General features: G+C 40.4%; 1 protein-coding gene across 3 annotated transcripts in view; it reads left to right on the plus strand.

The window, feature by feature from the left end:
* MPP7 (MAGUK p55 scaffold protein 7) overlaps positions 1 to 21,572 on the plus strand; it is a 261,766-nt gene that overhangs the window by 33,149 nt on the left and 207,045 nt on the right. The gene's annotated exons all lie outside the window — the stretch shown is intronic.

Genomic DNA, 21,572 nt, shown 5'->3' on the forward strand with positions numbered 1-21,572 from the left:
GTAAGTCATTCTGACTGCTAAAATGATCAATTCTGGACAGGGAACTAGTGAGAAAGTAGATAAGAGCAATTTTTCTTTCTTCGTTGGAAGATTAAAGACTCTTAGTTGAATTGAAGATCCATCTGGCTTTGCAGTTTTGCTGAATTGACTTAAGAAAACGAATTTGCGTTGGTAAGGAACTAAGCTACTTAAAGAATAATTTCACAGTGTAACTTTTTTAGGCAACTATAATTGCAAAAATTATTTATGTTCTTTCTTTAATAGGAACTGGGCATAGGATAAGTCTCAACACTGAGTTAAAATATATCACATAGAAAACAGCATTTTTATTTTAAGTACATTAGAAGAGAGATACTATTTGTTTAAAATAGTTAAATATGTTACCTAGCTGTTTTCATGTTTGTTTTTTAAGAAAGCGTTTAAATTTTATTTATTTATTTATTTATGGCTGTGTTGGGTCTTCGTTTCTGTGCGAGGGCTTTCTCTAGTTGCGGCGAGCGGGGGCCACTGTTCATCGCGGTGCGCGGGCCTCTCACTATCGCGGCCTCTCTTGTTGCGGAGCACAGGCTCCAGACGCGCAGGCTCAGAAATTGTGGCTCACGGGCCCAGCTGCTCCGCGGCATGTGGGATCTTCCCAGACCAGGGCTCGAACCCTTGTCCCCTGAATTGGCAGGCAGATTCTCAACCACTGCGCCACCAGGGAAGCCCTGTTTTCATATGTTTTTATTCAGTAATTTCTCTATCTTGACAGGCGATTGAAGGAAAGAACCGTCTGCCTATAGGTATGAGGAAGATTGCTATAACTATTTCAGATCATTAATAACTAGATATACACAATACATTCAACGGTAGCTTGGGAGACTGAAATAGAAGGGATTTCGAACTGGAAATAATTGATTACTTTTTAGGTTAAAACCTATATTAACAAGTAGGAAAAGGAATTGACACTGATGTAGTCATCTAATAACGCCATAAACATTTACTGTTTTTACAAATAAGGAATTTATAAGATAAAATTTTTTTAAAATTGGTGTTTCCTAAGTGTGGGCATGCAGGGAAATTTTAGCAGTTTTCTAATGAACAGTTTTTGTTTTAAACACTATGCCTTTATTTTCACGTGTTGTCAGGGTGGTGTATGAATGAGCGAAGTTTGGGAACTGCTGATTTTAATTGTTGATACACAGCTTTCTGTGTAACTTTGAGTTGATATATTTTAAAGAGTAATAAGAACCGGGGAGTAGGATGGGGTGTGACATTTGAGGAGCAATTTCACCTGTTGAAATTGAGCCCTGAGCCTTTTCATTGTCTGATGCAGGCTCTTTCTTATTTCCCCTTAGCTGTTTGGTGTAGCAGTAACCTGGTATTTCCGAAGCCTCCGTTCCACTTTTCCGCTTTACGTGGAGCTCTCTCCCCCAGTATGCAGCGTGCTCTCAGAGAGGGGATTATACCATCTTCACCTGTGATGATATAGTGCCTGGTAGTTGCTGACTAAGACATGTGGCTGTTGTTCAGTAAAACTAATAGGTGTAAAGCCAGATATTTAATTAGTCCTAAGTTAAAACAACAGTCCCTCCCCCACCCCCAAATTACCAGATAGTTTTATGAATAGGCAAGCTGCAGACTTTTGGTACTAGTAGCTCAAAAAGAAAAAAAGAAAAAAAAATCCCCCCCCCACCTTAAAATTGTTTTACTTTTCTGTCTTCCTCGCGGCATCACCTTGACTCCGCTTGGAAAGACAGCACCAGCCTGATTAGAGTGGAAGGAGCACGGGGTCTGTCCTCATCCCGTTACGTGGATCTGGGACAGGAGTGGTGAGGTGAGGTATAACCTGCCGCAGAGGGTCGTGGGTCAGATGAAATCATGGCTGTGTAAATATTCAGTATTGCCAGGACCCACAGAAGTGTGTGTTTTTATTTTTACTCTTAAGTGTCAGCACATGACCATAAATATCTTCCCTAGAAATTTTGTATCCACCCCTCCCACACATGACTGGTCTGCCCTTGCCTTGTTGAAAAACAGAAACAAAGCCCCCATCCACAGACAGAAGCCCACCTCCTGGTTTATTGGCATCTCTCTAAGCTACCTCAGATCTTTTTGGGGGAAGGAGTCAGAGTATGCATTAATAAATACTTTTTTTTTTTTTTTTTTTACTGTTTATATAATATTTTTTTCTGAAGAGCATTGGTAGTTCCAGAATACATTATTGGTGACTTAAAAACAAAACAGAAATAAGCATAATTCTTTTCATCTTTGAAAGAGACTTTTGTTAGGAGTTGATAGTGGTGAATTATTTTCTGTGACATTGAAAGAAAGTATGCAAGAAACTTACTTGGTCCTGGGATAAGGTAATTCTGATGGACCATTTATTGACCATGATACACGACTTAATGTTTACTGACTGTTACATGTACTGTGAAAGGCATTTCATTATTACATTTAACACTTTAAGATGTTATTATTTCTGTTTAGGGGGAAAAGAAAGCTGATAAGTGGCAGAGCTTGGATTTGAGTCTGGGTTTGATGGACTCAAAAACCCAGTGGTTGTTCACCCTGGCTGTGCACTTGATTCACCGGGGAACCTTACTGGTGCTGGTGAAGTTCTCCTCCATGGTTTACATTTTCTTCAATATAAACCAGTTGTGATTAATAACGTTCATGTCTGATGATTCCAATATCTGAATTACCTGTTAATTTGTTTCTATTGTCTTTTTCTGTTGGCTCTGTCTCTTGATATGTCTAGTAATTTTTGGTTGAATATTGGACATTATAGAAAATTGTAGTGGTGTGGTCCCTTTGGGGTCCCAACTGAAAGCTGGTGGGATTTAGTAATGTTCTTCTACCTTGCTGAGCCCCAAACTCCAATTTTTATCTTTCCAGCCTGGTGAGATAGACTGTATCTCTGCTCAGCTTCTCAGTCACTCAGCAGCTGCATTGTTTGACTTCTCTATGCTGTGGTTTGGTTTGCTAATGAACCAGTGAATGCTTTGAGAAGAAAAGCAGCTCAGACTGCTGGACTCACTTCTTTGTGCTTTTCTTCTTGCGGGACTTCTGGCCTCTCAAGTCCTACCTGCCTTACTAGTCCTGAACTCCATTTTTTGTCTTCCCAGGCCTGTCAGACTGACCGAGGCTCTCTTTAACTCCTCTTTTTAACAGTCGTCTTCTCCTTTCTTCGTAACCTCTCCGCCTACACTGCTTATGAGTTGGGAAGTGGGAGAAAGCAGCGTTGGGTACATCTCAAGATCCTTTTTCTCCAGGATCTTGGCCATTCAAGTCCTACTTTGGGAGGTGTTTTTTTTTTTTTTTTTTTTTTTAGCTTTCAAACAGATTTTAAAAAAAGTTTATCCGTGCTTTCTAGTTTTTTTTTTTTTATTCTTATCATCATTGTCACCTGGAATTAGTTGTTAGGTAGAGCATAAAATGGTTTTTATTAATTTCTATAATTGCTGCATTTATTTGTACTTGGCTTTTGAAGTTGACAATTAGCCAAGGTCTGATTTTGATGGAATTTTATGACTTTTTTAAAGAAATAAAAATGTTTATTTCTAAAAATAAATAATTGAACTTAATTAGATTTCATTAAAGGGACCATTAGCTTTAAAGCTTTATAAAAGTAATTTTCTCAAAGTCTTGATTATATATGAATGTAATTTTATAATTTACTACTTTCCCAGAATTTTAATTCAGTTAAATGAAAATGAACATTTTATCTCTTTCTATTTTGCTTACTGCGAGACTATTTTAAACGTTCTTAGATTGAAAGTTACCTAAAATTATTTTGAAAAATTGATATCCAGAAACTGTAAATACTGAAAATTCCTTTAAGTACTTCATATTGTAAATGATTTAAATTAAAGATATTTGTTTTCCCATCATAACGAAAAGCTTTTGAATTAAAGCCTGAAAGTAGTTAACAAGATAAATATAGAAGCCTAAAATTAAGAGTTTGGCATTAATTAGGTAACATAATAAAAGATGATCTCACATTTGAACTTGCATACCTTGATAATTCTTCTCTTTCTCTACCTAAAGACCTCTTTGCATGGAATGTTATTACATGAAGCAGTGGTACTAAGCAGACTGTTCTGGTACCTTAAAACAAATTGTCTTTCTTATGCTGCATAGATGGGTAATTTTTCAAACGTCTGGAAAGGCAAAATAAGCAGAATTCTTTTTTGAATTCAGTATAACCCTTAGATTGAGTCATGAGGCTAGTTACACAATTTGTTACTAAAACTCAAATACATCATTATTATAGAGCGCAGAATTGCTTAATTTGTTGGCCTGTCAAGGAAACTTTGAACACTGGGTCTGGAACTAGTGAAGAAATTTAAAACATTTTACTTCTGGATAATATTTTTAGTAGACTTTTTGATGATAAGATTGCATGGAGACAGTATTTATCCAGAAGATTATGAAATCACAAGAAGTTTCAAGATGAATCAACACAAGTTATTAACTAAGATTTACTAGTAGCACTCCATAGAATCCTTGGAGACACACACCTGGAAGAACATTATTTGCACACTACTACCAGCACACTACTGGGCTTGAAATATTCTTAATGATCAATGAACAAGTCAAAGCAAATATGATGCTATAGAAACGAGCACATGTTTGTTTACTGATAGTGTAGTGGCCCTGATCAAAAGTGTAAAGTTGTTTTGAAAAAAGAACTTTGATTCAAGTTATGTATTATTTTAACCACAGAGAAGCTTTTATATAAAAGTTTGCTATAAATCTGAATTCTTTATTAACTGATGTTATAAAAGATAGTGAATCTAACAACATCCTAGCCCTTAAAGTTTAATTCTGGCCCTCCGTCTCCCCCCATCCCCTCTCCTTGACTTTATACAAAGAAATGGGATCCGTGTGCAATTTCTGCTCTTTCGTACTTCAAGTGTTAGAAGACCAAAAGAAAGGTTTTGTCAAGAGTTTGCGTCTAAGAAGAACTAACTTAACTTTTTTTTGTGTGTGTGAATGGTTCTCACTTTGTGGATCTGTAGAAAGACAGTTGTTAAGTTGAAAGAGGGCTTACTTAAGTAAAAATATATCATTGAACATCTTAATCAACTTAATAGAAAATTGCAAGACCTGTGTAGATACGTATTACTTTTTAGTGACACTTCAGAGTAAAAATTCAGCTTAGTTAAAATAAGATTAAAATGGCCACCTAATGATGTTCAGTGAATATAAAAGAGTTTTTTCCTGTTTGAAGGAGCAGACTGTTTGAAAATCGACTTTATTCTTCAGACCAGTTCTGTTTAGAGTAGAATTGGGTGGAAGGGGCAGATATTGGCCCCCCACATGCACAGCCTCTGCCATGTCCACACCGCCACCAGGATGGTATGTTTGTTGTAGTCGAGGAACCCGCAGTGACACAGCATCATTGTCAACCAGAGTCTGTAGTCTGTATTAGGGAAGTTTGATTGGATTTGAAGTCCCTTACAGTCACAAATGCATGAAAGAACAGGAGATGTGAAATCCAACTAAAATTTTTGAATGACAGTAAACATGATTTTGAATGTGTTACCTTGTGTGAACAAAGTTTACTGTTGATGGGACTCCATCTGAAATCTGAAGAGCTCATCTGGGCTCCATCAACAGGCACAGAACTCAGTGTAAAAAAAACTTTGTTCACAGAAACAAGCTTAGGTTTCTCATGAAAAAAATCTGAGCACGTTTTCTCTGGGAGTTTTATATAAATTCTGGATTTAATATCTTCCCTAATACTTTGTATTTCAGTTTCCTGATCATAATTATAGGATATAAAGAAAGCGTAATTGATTTGTTTCACCACGAGCAGACTTGCAGGCATCAGAAAAATATTTCCAATCTGTGCCGTGACATGAAACACTGAACTGTATTTGCTGCTTTTTAACACCATGGGGTCACTTAGTTTTTAAATCTAAGTGGGTGGTCTTGGTGAGGGATAAATTCCATCTAGGGAACCTAGAACCTCCTACAGGATTGTGGAGCTGTTTGAACTGTATACAGTTTCTTGAGAACCATCTGTATCCTTCCTGTTGGTCAAGCTGACATAGCTCGGAGAACTTCCAGTCACCACCTTAGCCGGCTGTGGTTGCCCCGGTAACCTTAGGTCACACATGTACTTGCTCGTTTGTCCACTCAGCATACATTTAATGAGCATCTCTGTGCCAGCCATTGTGGAATAGAATTTATATTTATAATTTCATGGAGGGGAAAGTCACACAGATACTGACATAAATGTTTAAGTACTATGATAGATTAAATAGGCCTTGAGACCCACAATGGAATTGTGAAATTTTGAAAGATTGCCATAGTATGTATGATTTTTTTCTGTTTTTAATTATAGAAGAACTGAATAAGTACTTGTGAAATTTAAAAAAATTAAAAAACATAGTCTAAAAATTTATTCCCATCTTATATCCCACCCTCCCTCCTGGTTTCACTTTTCATTCATTTTTTTAAACCATTGCCTGATTGATGGACATTTTAGGTTTTGTTTTGTTTTGTTTTTTGTCATCAGTGATGCTTAGTAAGTTTCCTTGTACGTATATATTTGCACACACGTGAATTATGTTTACAGTGAAAATTCTTAGGAGTAGAATCCTGGCTGAAGAATATTTCTCTGGTGTGTTTGTTACTGGCATCCTTAAGAGTCAGTAGGCTTTTCTTTTAAAGATAACTGAGAACTCAGGACGCTGTGGGCGTTTTAGTGGCAGAAATCGTCTGGAGGACCGCAGTCCCCGTGGTTTGGTGGCAGCATCTGCAGAGGTCTGGAGTTGCGGGGTGTCTGCCCTTGTCCCTGGTTCGTCTTCAGCGGCCCACCTGGGCCCTCACCTTCCTCTCCTGCCCCGGGAGCCACCGCTGCCCTCCTGTCCCCATCTAGACAGGCTCTTCCCCGAATTGTTCTCAGTCCTTGTGCCCTCTGGACCTTGGTCAGGCCCGGTTCCCGTGGCCGGGGTCTTCCGTCAGTGCCAGAGTGTGTACCGGGTGACGTTTCACTCGTCCTGAAAGAGGTGACGTTCCTGGGCTGGAATGTCCCACTTACTGTCTCTTCCCTCTCTTCTCCTACTTCCAGCGCTTCTCTACAAACGTTCTGGGATATAGCTAGCGACACCCAGAAATGTTTCTGGTTGTTCATGAGATACGAGGTATCTCTCTGGGTCGGGATGCTCTGTGATCAGAATTTTGTTAGCTGATTAAAATCGACCAGGAACAAGCATTTCAGTAATAATTTGTAGAATTAGGAGAAAATGAGTTCCTACCTCTTTCCTATACATTTTTTTCCAAGTACCTTTGCACTGCGTTCAAATGAGCACCATCATTTGCAAATAAAAAGGGGAAGTGCTAAAAGTTCAGTACTCTCTGGATTCCGTGTTGCAACAAGTTCATGTTTGTTGTTTGGTTGCAGATTCCCGCTGGAACCCAACCCCGCCCCGCCCCGCCCCTCCCTGTCTCCCACCATCATTCAGTTGTTTTCCAACCTGCGATACGCAGCAATTTATGGGGGCCTCAGGTGTGGCCCCCTTACTTTTGTACAGGCTTCTCTGTGTACATTCCGCGGTGCTCCCCAAGGTCCTCCCGCGCTGGCTGTGTGCCGGGGCGGGGCACCGAGGTCCCCAGCCAGCACTCTGCTGTTGATGACCTTGACAGCAGGTTTCACCTCGTTCTTCCTCGGCCGTTCCTGCCCTTGTGGTTGGGAGACCCGGTGAGAGTATGGGCAGCAGAGTGACTCAGTCCAATACAGCCTGCCCAGTTTTCATTTTGAGATAAATGTTTTCTGTGGTTCTTTGCAACATACTCATGATTTCCACCCAGGGTAATTCTGTGGGTAAGTATTAAGGAATTATCCCTAGTCTCTCTTTTTATTTACTAGTTAAGGTATAATAAATCTAGGAATCCTTGATATTTAAAAAGATAAGATCAGATATTTGCTCAGGATGATTCAGTACTATTTTGCTAGTTGTATTCGTCATAGCCTTGCAAAATTAGTACTTAAGAGCAGATGCCCAATGGTTTTAGGTAATCCCTCCCTCCCTGAAACGTCTGTTACAACAATGTCATTGCTTTCCAAATGGTAACTTTTTATTTTATCGGGCTGGTTCCTTCCCTCTTTTCCTGTCTATAGCAATTTACTCTTCAGGGATTAGGGCAAAGAAACACAGCCCTTGAACCACAAGACAAGCAGGAAAGACCGCCCTTGAACTGCAAGACATGTTTAGCGAGATTTTCAGAATCTATACAGCTGCGATTTTTCTGTTAAGAGATCTTGGCTCCTTTGTGAAATTAATGGTTTTAGAAATGTTCACAAGTGGTTTAGGGGAGAGTAAAAAGAATCTTTCTGAGACATTGTCACATTTTTTTAATCCAGAGAGATTACAATGCAATTGAGGACAATCCACACAGGAGTGGACATAGCAAAAGTATCTCTTTTTAGTAATAGGGAGATGATGTCTTGAACAGTCAAGTGGACACAATTGCCTGGTCTACTTTGTGTAACTGTTGCAAAAGTGCTGGAATTGCAAAACCAAAACTAAAAATGGATTAGGAACTAGTTTAGGAAACTGTAGATGGAAGACACGAAGTGAAACAAACCCACCAGGGTGTGGATGAAGAGGTGGTGGGCTAGTGCCCACGTGTCAGTGCAGACACACTGGAGCCAGGACCCTGTGCATTAGAGTCAGACCCACGTTGATGCTGTGAGTGAAGCAGCGACTGCAGTGAAGATACTGTCCTTGGAAACCTGGACCTCTTCCCCCGTGTATTGTACTGTAAATTGATTGATCCATTGTTGCATACTTGTTTATTTCTTCGGGTAAATTCCTACTAACAAGTTGAGTTGTTGGTTCAGAGGGTATAAACACTTAGAATTTTGGTGGATTATCATGCGGTTTCTTTCTTAAACGGGAAAGAAAGACATTTGTTCACATTACATCAGTGTTGGATGTTTATTTTCATTTTCAAATTTCTAATTTATTAGAAATATAATTTTTAGGGCTTGCAACAGAGCTGAAGTCTTGCAAGTTGCTTTTGTTAATATGACTTAAATTTTCTTTTTTAAAAGTGAAATTATGGCACCCTCTGCTGAATTAGAAAGGAATTGCTGAAGAGTAATGTACAGGTTTGAATAAGAGAATGTATAAATGTGTACTTCAGACTTTCTTGTCCCTTATAGGGTGGTCCTTTTTGTTCACACTGATCACCAGTAGGCCGTGTGATGACGGATATTTGCTTAAACCCATATTTTGAAGCGGGCAGAAGACCTGGAGCGAACAAGTCCACAGAGGCAGGAAATAACAGAGGCAGGTGTGTTCAGGGTTGTTTCGTAGAAAACTTGAGAGAGGGTGTCCATGTGATTTCTGCCGTGAAAGAAACTAGTAAGAACAGCGGGCAGGTATCATTTTTGGAATTTAAACTTTATCATGAACGTGCCGTTGAGTCATCAGATAGTTTTTTTTTAGAGCAGTAACACGATCCTTTAAGCATCTTAGACAGATGATGCTGGGGGTTGGAGGTGGGGACAGAGCTATTCGCCCGTCAGTGCATTTGCTGAGTGGGGTCCCAGAGAGAGACACACAGAGCTCTGGGAAGCTGGTTACATGGTTGGTGGGTTGGTTTTGCGAAAACAAACAAACAACAAACCAAACTTTACCAAAAAACTTCAAACATACAGAAAAGTAGAAAGAATAGTACAGTGAATACCCATAAGTCTACCTTAGGCCCAGCGGTGGGTAACGTTTTGCCCTGCGTGCCCCGCCCCTGCTCCGAAGTACTTGGGCGTAGGTAGCAGGTGTCTTTCCTGTGCGTCCGTACGTCCATCAGCAAGCGTCTCTCCACAGTGGCCTCAGGGGACAGATGCTCAAGGGCATAGAATCTGGAAAGCTTAGGATTGGGGGTACAGGTACTAGGTCCTGTTACACCCTGTGAGAGATGGCACAGAGGCACAAAGGCTTGGTTTACTGTACTTCATTTGAGGCTCTCTGGCATTTTCCACCTCTCCTTTTGAGATTCTGGGAGATGGGTATGTGGTGAACACTGCTACATTTTAAATAGAAACTTTTAAAAAAGTTTTCTAAGTTTTCTTTTTTTCTTTATCAGAAAAAGTTTCAAGCGTGCTCGGTGGTTGAAGAGGCCAGCATTCTTGGGTGAGATAGCTTCTCCCTGGGAGGAGAGAGAGGTCACTGCAGACGAGCTGGCCAGCCTTCCCCTCGAGGAGGAAGAGGGGCCAGGCCCTTGGATTGTGCTGAAGGCCCAGATCAGTGGAAGTCTGTGTGAGAAAGCAGGTGTGTGCCCGGTGTGAGTGTGGGGAGACAGTGCACCCCGGCAGGGCCCTGGCACCTGCAGGGCCTGCCTGCCTCGGGGTAGGGATGCTGGGGCGAGCGGGGAGCCGGAAGTGCCCGCGGGCACTGGGCATAGATGCTGACCTTTTAGTACCTTTGATTGGTAGGGGATCTGCGTACTCTGATCTAGTAAGTGTTTTACATCATGATAAGTGGGCTTCGCAGCTCTCCCTCCTTTGGGCAGGAGGAGTAGGAAGGGGGTGGGCAGAGGCATATAATACCCACCCTACTGTATATAAAATAGATAACTACTAAGGACCTGCTGTGTGGCTCAGGGAACTCCGCTCAGTAATGACCTATATGGGAAAAGAATCTCACAAGGAGTGGGTATGTGTATACGTATAGCTGATTCACTGTCTGTACACCTGAAACTGACACAACATTGTACACCAACTAGACTCCAATAAAAAATAAAATAAAATAAAAATAAACAAAACAAACCAACAAAATATCATGGCAGGAATTGGTAGTGGGTTCACTGTTGACTCCTTCATCCTTTCGTTCATTCAACAAACCCTAGGGAGCCACCTCTTACTGACTACGGCAAGCTCTATCCTCAGACGCTAGGGATTCAGGGCGCGATACAGGCAGAAGTCCCTGCCTCTCGTGGCTGACATTCTAGCAGGAAAGACAGACAGCCGACCAGATAAATGAAACACACGTAGTGATTAGACTGCGACGATCGTGAAGAAGAGACATTACGTCGGGGTGGGGTTTGTGGGGAGATTCTGCAACGGGGCCGCCCAGGGAGTCCACTGAGATGCCGTTTGGGGAAAGACCCACGGAGGCCGCCCGGGAGCTGTGCCCGTGTGCTCAGAGTCTGTGTCATTTGCTGCTTCTGCCCGGGCCTGTGCCCTCAACGGCGCGTGAGAGTAGGAAGCGTCTCACAGCCGGTCTCACGTGGCCTTTAGTTTTTTTTTCTGTCTCTGCATGTGCTGTTTTTTCAGATTCCTCTTCTAACCCTGCGATTTCTTGACATAAACAGATCATAGATTTTTTGATGATGGCCATTCTGACCGGTGTGAGATGATATCTCATTGTAGTTTTGATTTGCATTTCTCTAATGATTAATGATGTTGAGCAGTCATCATCAAAAAATCTAGAAACAATAAATGCTGGAGAGGGTGTGGAGGAAAGGGAACACTCTTGCACTGTTGGTGGGAATGTAAATTGATACAGCCACTATGGAGAACAGTATGGAGGTTCCTTAAAAAACTACAAATAGAACTACCATACGACCCAGCAATCCCACTACTGGGCATATACCCTGAGAAAACCATAGTTCAAAAAGAGTCATGTACCAAAATGTTCATTGCAGCTCTATTTACAATAGCCAGGACATGGAAGCAACCTAAATGTCCATCGACAGATGAATGGATAAAGAAGATGTGGCACATATATACAATGGAATATTACTCAGCCATAAAAAGAAATGAAATGGAGGTATTTGTAATGAGGTGGATGGAGTTAGAGTCTGTCATACAGAGTGAAGTAAGTCAGAAAGAGAAAAACAAATACAGTATGCTAACACATATATACGGAATCTAAGGAAAAAAAAAAAAAAAAAAAAGAAGGCCATGAAGAACCTAGTGGCAAGACGGGAATAAAGACACAGACCTACTAGAGAATGGACTTGAGGATATGGGGAGGGGGAGGGGTGAGATGTGACAGGGTCAGAGAGTGGCATGGACATATATACACTACCAAATGTAAAATAGACAGCTAGTGGGAAGCAGCCGCATAGCACAGGGAGATCAGCTCGGTGCTTTGTGACCACCTAGAGGGGTGGGATGGGGAGGGTGGGAGGGAGGGAGATGCAAGAGGGAAGAGATATGGGAACATATGTATATGTATAACTGATTCACTTTGTTATAAAGCAGAAACTGGCACACCATTGTAAGGCAATTATACTTCAATAAAGATGTTTAAATAAAAAAAAAAAAAAACAAAAAACGGATCATAAAGTGAGTTTCTCTTTGTCACATCATATCTTCCAGAGTGTGTTAGTACAAGACAGTGTGCCCACAAGTCCCCTCAAAGGCTTTGCAGAGTCCTGTGGAATGTTCTTTTGTGTAAATGTTTCCCGTGGTTTTTGAACAATGACTGGCATGTTACTTCCCTTAGCAACTTAATTTTTGTTCCTTCTTCACGGGAAACTTTGGAAATGTTAGCTTTTTCTCTTTTCTATTCATTCATTTCATTCTGGAAATGAAAATAATCCTTTTCAGAGCTATGATATACAGATTAAAAATTTACAAAGTATAGTCAGTAGATTCCAGCAACTAATATTAATGGTTTAAACATTGAGGTAGTTGAAGAAAATCACATTAAAAGGTATATGAACAACGAAATACTCAAAGTTAATTACCCTTGGGTATAACTGACTCTGAGTGTGAGATTCTCTGCTGTTGAGTACCTGAAGGGCCAGTACAGAACAGATACCCTTTTCATCAATGTAGGACTCACCGTTTTTCTGTACAATGTAACGTCAGGGTTTTGAATTATTCTTACGGGGGTTACTCTCTTTGCTTTCAGCTTTGGATGTCATTAAAGTAGATGACGTCAGGCTTGCAGTGGTGATGCAGATCTACCAAAATCAGTCAGTAACTGGGGAAATCTCTGTAGCGCCAGCAGGTAGAGGAGTTTTTTTATGTTAAAAAAAATCCAATTTGTGTTTCTTTCTAGAGAAAGTAAATGATCAGGCTATACTCTAGGTTAGAGGCTTCTTTTATTTTTATTAGTAAATAAAATTAACTAATTTCCTTGTTTAAAAACTGAAATACATACTGTTTACTATTTATTTTTCAATACATTGAAACTGACATCGTTGTTTCCTGAAGCATTTAGTTACAACCTGAGTGAATAAAATTACTTCATTTGTGGAAGTTCCCCCCCCCCCCCAAATAAATAAATAAAGTAGATGAGTATGTAAGAAAATAGGACGTATAGGGACTTGAATAAAGTCTCATGTGCAAGAAGGTGAGGGTTTCCTTTAAGAGTATTAAGACCACCGTGGAGGAGAATTTAGTACAAAGTTGTCTGTATTATAAATGAACAGGGCTTTTGAATTGGATATTTGCTTTTGTGTCCCTATCTATGATAGCTTTAAAAAATACATATGTAAATATGCATTAACTATTGTGTATTACATTTAGTTTCACTCTTTGGTCCTGTCCTTACTTAGAAAATACAGTTGATGTTGGTAGCATGACGTAATTAATATTTTGCAAATAAGAATTGGTATTTGGGAAGCTTATTTTTTGATGGTTCTGTTGTAGGGCCTGAGAAACTGACGAAAGTAGACAGTCTGCATGATTTCTGTTGTCAGTAAACCTATGAAATCATGTTTATAAATGTCCAGATTCATTACAGATGTTTTTAGTAGGCTACATTCTAAGCAACTATTGTGTTGAACCACACAATATTTATTAGTACCCAGTAAATAACAGTGTGTAAGTGCTTACATGGTTTATGTTATTTAAAAATTATACCAGTGATTTGCGTACATGATCAGTTTATCCGTCAGGAGGGGCCAAGTTGAGCTTCAGTAGCAAACGGCTCCAGCACCATACGCATCTCTTGCTCACGCGGTGCGTCCATCACATGTTGGCAGGGGCCACTGTCCACGACGTCCTCTGTCAGGCAGCTGGAACGCTGGACAGCCGTGAAAGGCGAGGCGTCGAATCTCACGGTGGCTCTTAATGTGCACCTTCCCGGAAGTAGCAAACCTGTTTCCTTTGTGTTACTGGTCAAGGCATCAGGGGTCCGCCGGAGAAGGCGTGAAGTCCGGTGGCCCCAAGAGCAAGCTAGAGGATGTGGATCTGAAATGCGCAGTTTTCTTACTTGTAAATAAAGAGGATAAGATAAAAGAAGGATATCAAGCAAAAGACTGAGAGAGTGGGGAAGCTAACATTTGAGCATCTGTTATGTTCCCAGTGCCTCAGATACGTCTCATTTGGTCATCACAAGACGTAATGAATCATAGAAATGACTTCCACTTGACACCAGAGGGAACTGACTGGGTGGGATTAAATGAGAGTGAAGAGGCAGCGCTGTGGAGTGTGGTTACCAGCGTGGGCCGTGGATTCACACATGCTGATGTGAGAATCCCTCCAAGCTGTGGCTTAGAGCAAGTTGCTTAGAATTCAGTCTCCTCATCTGTAAGACGATGATAATAGTCCTTATGTGATGAGATTATTGTGAGAATTAAATGAAACGTTGGGTTTTTAACCTAATGTCTGGGAAATTGGGTGCATTCGGTGTTATCTGTTGCTCACGTGTGTGTGTGTGTGTGTGTGTGTGTGTGTGTGTGTGTGTGTGTGTATTTTTTCTTTTAACTGTTTTATTTGGTTTCCCAAAGTCTCATATCTTGTAAGTTGTGTGTGTAGTAAGTGGTAGAATCAGGAGACTGGACTGTCTCCCACCGAAGCCTGTATTCTTTTCACTATAGGACCTTTAAAGGTTTGCTAGATTAGAGGACGTGAGAAGTAGAGAGTGATGAAAATGTGGTTGAAAAGTATTCATAAAAGCTGTCATCTGTTGATTGGCTCCTATGGGTTAGGTGTTTTACTTACGTCGTTGCACGTACTCTCATTTCATTAAAGCGTCTGGCCAAGACCATGGAGTCAGGAAGGCAGGGCTGGGCTCTCATCCGAGGTCTGTCCTGTGTCCAAATCTGCGCTCTCTTCATTAGGCTGCGCTGTCTCCCCGTAAGTAAAATGATGAGGTTACGCTGACCTTGAACGATCAGGTCAGAGCTCTTGGCAGGTCGGAGTGGGTCACATACGGACGCACTTCCGACCGGGTGCCGTGATGCAGTTTTGAGGACATAGGATGATACGGGCTCCATCCTCAAGGAGATCTAGTCGGGGACTGTAAGCCCAACAAAGATGCAGAATGACATCGGTGTATCTTAATTATCAGAAATGATCGGTTTCTTCAGTAGAGAGGACTTCAGGGGATGCTGGTGGATTGCTGGGGAGGATCTGGAACCGAGAATTAGTCGAGGAAAATGGAATGCAGAGCTTACCATTCTCCCCTGCCCCCATCAAATAGAGGAAAGAGTTTAAATACAACAAACAAGTGGTTCGTTCATGGTTGATAGTGTCAGCTTGACGACTGTCCAGGACCTTTTAGCAGTGGGTGGTAGAAGATAAAGACGGGGAGAAAAGGTCGCTGTCAGAAGAGCGGTTTCTCCGCGGGGCTGAGGCCGTGCGCAGCACTGGAGAGGCTGCTGAGTTTCCTCGAGGACCTCTGTTTCCTCGAGGACCTCTGGGACCTCCTCGAGGACCTCTGCTCGCGGGCGGTGGTTCCGGCCGTCTGGCGTGGGGTCACGGCTGGTGAGCGCCAGGTGCTTCCTTACACCTGGGCGTCCCGGCGAGGGGCAGGTGAGGAGCGGCGTGGCGCGTGCCTCGCAAGCCCTGATGCTGATGGGGGTCAGCGCGCCTTGCCGGCAGGTGCGGTCCTGGGGTCCCGGGGCTCCGGCGGCTTTCCTGGCAGCCTTGAAGCCCGAGCCTCCTAACCTGGGGGTTACGAAGCAGTGTCTCTCTCATTTCCTCTTTTAAAGTCTTCAGAGGTTTATAAAATTCTTTCAACGGGCGTCCTCTTTTCGGTCGCTTTGGTTTTTTTCCTTTCCATTTGTGATATGTAAGTTTTGTATTACATAATAATTGAACCCTGGTGAGTTTGTAAAATGTGAGAGGTTTTAATTTTTTGTAATTGTCCCCCTTTTTTGAAATCCAGGACTTTCTGCGTTTGGTTGTATAAAGCATATTTTTGTACATATGGCACTCTAATGCATTGCCAGTTGTAAGCATATTTTTTTATTGTCTGTGTGTAGACAGAAATTGTAGACAATCTTTTTATTGTCTGACAGAGTCTAAGATTCTTGGAATAGACAATGTTGAAATGTGATTTTGTTTATGATTAGGAATTGCATAGGTTAAAACTCTGTATCTGTTATTTTGCATACATTTCTGCATAATAGAAAATTGACAAAAATTTGAACTTTCTTTGAATATTTAAAGAATAGCCAATAAAGAACTTGCTGGAAAGCATGCTACTCTTGGACCCTTAAGTCACTGGCAGATAGGGTGTAATGTACAGGATGGTGTCAGCAAATCTGACCCTCTACTTTCCTGGAAATAAAATACTGTGGGAACAGGGTCACACCCACTCATTTGCATATTGTCTCTGTTGAGCCTGGAGACCACAAAGCCTAAAATGTTTACTGTCTGCCTTTTGTAGAACATTTGTGCCTGCTCTGGCCACAGACAGCAGTTCTCAAACTTTGGGGTCTCTGGACCTTTTTAGACTCTTAAAAATTATTGAAGACTCCGAAGTGTTTTGCTTATGTGTGTTATGTTGATATTTACCGTATTGGAAATTAAAACAGAAATTTAAAAAGTCGTTTCAATTCACTTAAAAAGAACAATATTAAACTTGTTATATGTTAACATAAATCATGTTTTTATGAAAAATAACCGTTTTCCGAAAACAAAAACATGAGTGAGTTGGGAATTCCTTTAATGCCTGCCCGAATAGAAGACAGTTACATTCTCAGATGTGTATACTTTTCATTTGTTGCTCTATATTTTAGTTGAAGGATATGAAGAAAAACCAATCTTACACAGATCTGTAGTTGGAAAAGGGAGGAGTATTTCAGTAACCTGTTCAGTTAATTGTAGAGGTTCTTTGTTACTGCAGTTGACCCTTGAACAATGTGAGGACTAGGGGCGATAACCGTTCATGAAGTTGAAAATCCGCTTATAGCTTGTAGTTTGGCCTTCTATATCCATGGATTCAGTCAGCTGCGGATCCTGTAGTCCTGTTAAATCTGTGTATAAGTGGAGCCATGCAGACCAAACCCGTTGTTGTTCAAGGGTCAACTGTACATCAAAACTCGACATGTGGTAGTTTCAGTGTTGCAGTATGGAATCTGAAAATACATCAACAGATGTATCATATTGGAACTTTCAAGTCTGTTGGTCTGTCCTGCGTTTTGAATGGATCTTTTATTCACACATTATTTTTTAAAATATTATGCATTGATAATTTCAAAAATATTGGTTCACTATCCACAGGTTGACACAATATAAAAAAAAAAAATCACATTTGCTCATATCACCACTGATCTTGGAAGAGTCTGTGGGTTTTGGGAAGCTGGTGGACCTGCGCGGAGCGGGAACTGGTTTCAGGATGCTTGCATTTCGGTTAACACGGTGCCTTGCAAAGCGAGGACCACCTCTAGTGGACACAGGTTTTATAAAATTCTGTTTTTTTGCTTGAGTGTTTATGCTTTATCATTAGCAATGCCTTAAGAGTCAGTTATTACTAATTTTACTACTTCATTAAGGAAGTTCTAAAGTCAATGCCCTTCCGTCTTTTTTTTTTTTTTTTTTTAAATGAGACTGCTTGGTAGTGAAGAATTAACTAGGACGAATAGTTTCCATTGGGTACTGTTATCTTGATTTGTGCTAAGGTACCCATGGTTTTGTCCACCAGTACTTTTCATCATTGGTGCAAATGTCCACACATTGCAAAAGGCAAATAACATCTTGATGGTTTTATGAAAATAGTTTGACTTCAGGGACGCCTCTGAAAGGATCTCAGAGACCACTGGTGTCTGCAGACCAAACTTTGAGAACTGATGGTTTATAAAAGGTTTAAATACCATTTTCTGTAAACAGATTGATGCCACCTACCTGCATTGCTTCCTGTGTTTTCTAACAATTACAATTTATGAAGGTTTGCTGCTTGCATTGGCTAATACAACTCATGCATCTTTCAGGTAGAGTTTTTTTTTAATGTCAGATTGGTTAAAAAAAAGGTTTACTCTTTGTGTGTGTGTGTTGTTGCTCTATTAGGTTTTGAAAGTGTAAGTTGAGAGTATGTGTAGCTCATGAAATAATCTACAGTTGGATTACTGGGCAGTTACTCCCTTGAAGTGATGGGATGTTACTATGATTATTAGTTTATTTATGATGACAGTTAATTAGAAGTTGTCATATTCTTGAATACTCTTCCAAATAGAGAGGGCGTGAATTTGGAAAATAAGATCCAGTACCTGATTTCTCATTCATCTGTGTTAACCTCGTGCGTGTGTGTGAAATATTGTGATTCATAATAAATATATATTTGGCGTCCTGTGTAACCCTTTCTGCTTCTAAAACCCTTGGAATTTCTTAAGCCATAAGAGTGACAAAGGGGTCTTTTGTTTTTCCTAACTACTTTTCAACCATACCTTTGTTTATGTTAACGAGGTGACTTTTGGGAAGCCCTTATGGACGGGGTGGGGGGTGGGGGGGCTGGTGGCCAGGGCAACCAACCTTGATTGGAGGGTTGGAGCTTTCAGTCCCACCCCACAACCTCCAGGGAGGGGAGGGGGGGCTGGAGGTTGAGTTCAGGCACCAGTGGGCCAGTGGTTTAATCAACCATGCCCGTGTGACGAAGCCTCCATAAAACCCCAGAAGCCTAGGGTCTGGAGAGCTTCCAGGTTGCGGACACGTGGAGATTTGGGGGAGGGCGGCTCCCAGGGAAGGGGTGGGAGCTCCACCTCGCCCTGTGCAGCTCTTCTGTCTGGCTGTTCCTCCTCATTTCCTTTTACAGTTAACCAGTAACCTAATAAGTAAATGTTTTCCTGAGTTCTGTGAGCCCCTCGGGCAAATTCAGTGAAGCTGAGGGAGCTGGGGGAAACTCTGATTTGTAGTCAGCCCATCAGAAGCACAGGTGACAACCTGGGTTTGCAGGTGACATCAGAAGGGGGCCAGTTTTGTGGGGCTGAGCCCTTACCCTGTGGTATCTGGCCCTATCTCGAGGTAGACAGTGTCAGAACTGAGTTTAATTGTAGGTCGCCCAGCTGGTGTCGCAGATCTGCCTGGGGTGTGGAAAACCACATGTGCTGTCAGAAGTGAAGCATTGATAGTGGAGGAGATACACAGCAGGAGTGTGTGTGTGTGTGTGTGTGTGTGTGTGTGTGTGTGTGTGCGTGCACACACATTAATAAAAGTTTTTGCAGATGGCTGTTTCACTGGGTGCAATTAAGACTTCTTTTTTTTAGGGAAAACTCAAAAAACTTTCTGCTACAGACACTTGCACTTCTGTGGTTGACCACTAGATGTCATGAGTGCCCCGGGAGCCCTAAGGGTTGCCCAGGGCGGGTAGAAACTGAACATGGTAGGTTCTAGACCTTCACATAGTTCACTGTTTCCATATGACGGATGCCAGAAGAACCTGATACAGTGTGATATATAGAAGCACGGTATGACTGGAATAATGAAATTTCAAAAATAAGCCCTTTTAAAGGAGGGTTGTAATAGTTCTATTGGGGATTGTAAATGCTTCAGGTGCACTTGACGCTGTAGTTTCGTTCCTGGCGTTTGGGTTGCTCTCTTTTTTATGGAAAGATGGATTGAACTTCAATTTAAGAATATTCGGTAATCCCTCTCAGGACGTACTGTAACAGCTGGTATTTTTGTGTTGTAGTAAATCGATTCCATACAACAGTCAGTAATAATCATGGCTGGATTCTGACAAATTCCAAAGCATTTTAAATAAGTTTAGCCAAAGAAAATAACATGATTACTACAGAAATTTAGCTCAGTTTGAGAGTTAAACCCAGCAACTCTGCTTCGTTCCACAGAATATTAACCATTTTCCTGGTTGGGATTTTATCAAACCATTTTTTTTTATTAATATACTTGTATATGTTCTGAGAAGATAATTATCTTGTAGCATATATTTCTTAAATAATATAACTTTGGGAAAAAACTTAACCTTGAGTGTTTATTGTGAAATAAAAGATGAGAAATACTGTGGTAAAGTCTTTTGTATATGGCATATGTGGAAAGCTGCAGCATCAACTCAGGAGGATATTCTGATGTGAACTATAAGGTGGTTTTAGTATTAATAGGATGTTTGTTTGTTTTAAGCATAAATTGGCTTATATGGTGTACGTGGTTTATGAAATTGAAACATTGTAAGTTCTTTAAGGCTTGAAGAAAGTTGTAGTTTGCATGGTATAGATTATATAGTATGTGTATTTCTGTAGTTAGGTAATCTGTAGCGTACAAATTATGATTTATGGTATAAAGAGCTTAAATTACATACATACACTCTATAATAAATACCTACCTACATACCTACATATATGCCTTTTCCTAATGGTAGAAATGTGTGTGCATATACTTTACAAGTTATAACCGTTTTTCCCTTTTTTCTCAGCAGCAAAACAAAAGTTTACTAATTGAATGCATTTTTTAAATTATGTATGGTCTGTTTTTTATTTTCTTTGTGTTTGAATCGAGGAGCACTTTATGTAGTTGAATCTTAATCCTGATTGTTAGGATAACTTATGAAAACAAAGCAGAGTTGCCTTTTAAAATTATTAGGGAAAACAGCTTCAGAGATGGGCACTAATGAAGCCTTGGTTTACCTTTTTCTGTCTTATTTTTAGCTTAGTGATTTATATTTTCACTTGGTATTTAAAATAACTGCCCTCATATTTTTAATTAACACAGAGGATCTCTGTATGAATTTGAATGGGTATTTTAACTACGTCAACCTTTGTAACGTAAAACAAAACTCAAGACATTGCACCGGGTTGCCTGGTCCAAGATAGTCTATTTGATGGTGAATATTTTTATGCTAACATTTACTTTGATAATTAAAAAGCTAATTTAGAAGGCTTTAATAGAATCTTATAGTTTGAATTTTTTCATGAGGAGTTTGGCAAGCTCATTTTCTTTATTCTGTAATATGAATCAGCAATTTAAAGGCTTTAAGAATTGAAGTGAGCCAGTTTTTCAGATGTTTACAATATCTGTTCTTCTTGTTAATATATGTTAAAATATGCTTTTAAATCACCGAACTTGCTTTATAGAGAACTGGGGGAAATGCGTTAAAAAGTGAATTTAAACATGTTGTGTGGTTCTTCTGATTTCTGAAAAATGTAAATGCGGTGTATTTTCCGTTATTAGGCAGCCGTGGTCCAAATTTAAACCACATGGCGTCCTCCTAGGTGTAGGCCAATGTAAATTTTAATCTTGCTACTTTTATGTTTTCATTTTATAATCTCATTACCTGAATTAAAAAACCCCAGTAGTAATAGTTAGCATTCATTGTTTGCAGGGTGTTCGTTGGATTATCCAACAGTTCTAAATTGCTGTTCTCTTCATTTGCATATAAGGAAATTAAGGCTTAATAAGATTAAATAACTTGTCCAAGATCACAGAGCTAGCAGGATTAGAG

Source organism: Eschrichtius robustus, chromosome 1, assembly GCF_028021215.1.
Source record: "Eschrichtius robustus isolate mEscRob2 chromosome 1, mEscRob2.pri, whole genome shotgun sequence".
In the NCBI taxonomy this organism is placed as follows: Eukaryota; Metazoa; Chordata; class Mammalia; order Artiodactyla; family Eschrichtiidae; genus Eschrichtius; species Eschrichtius robustus.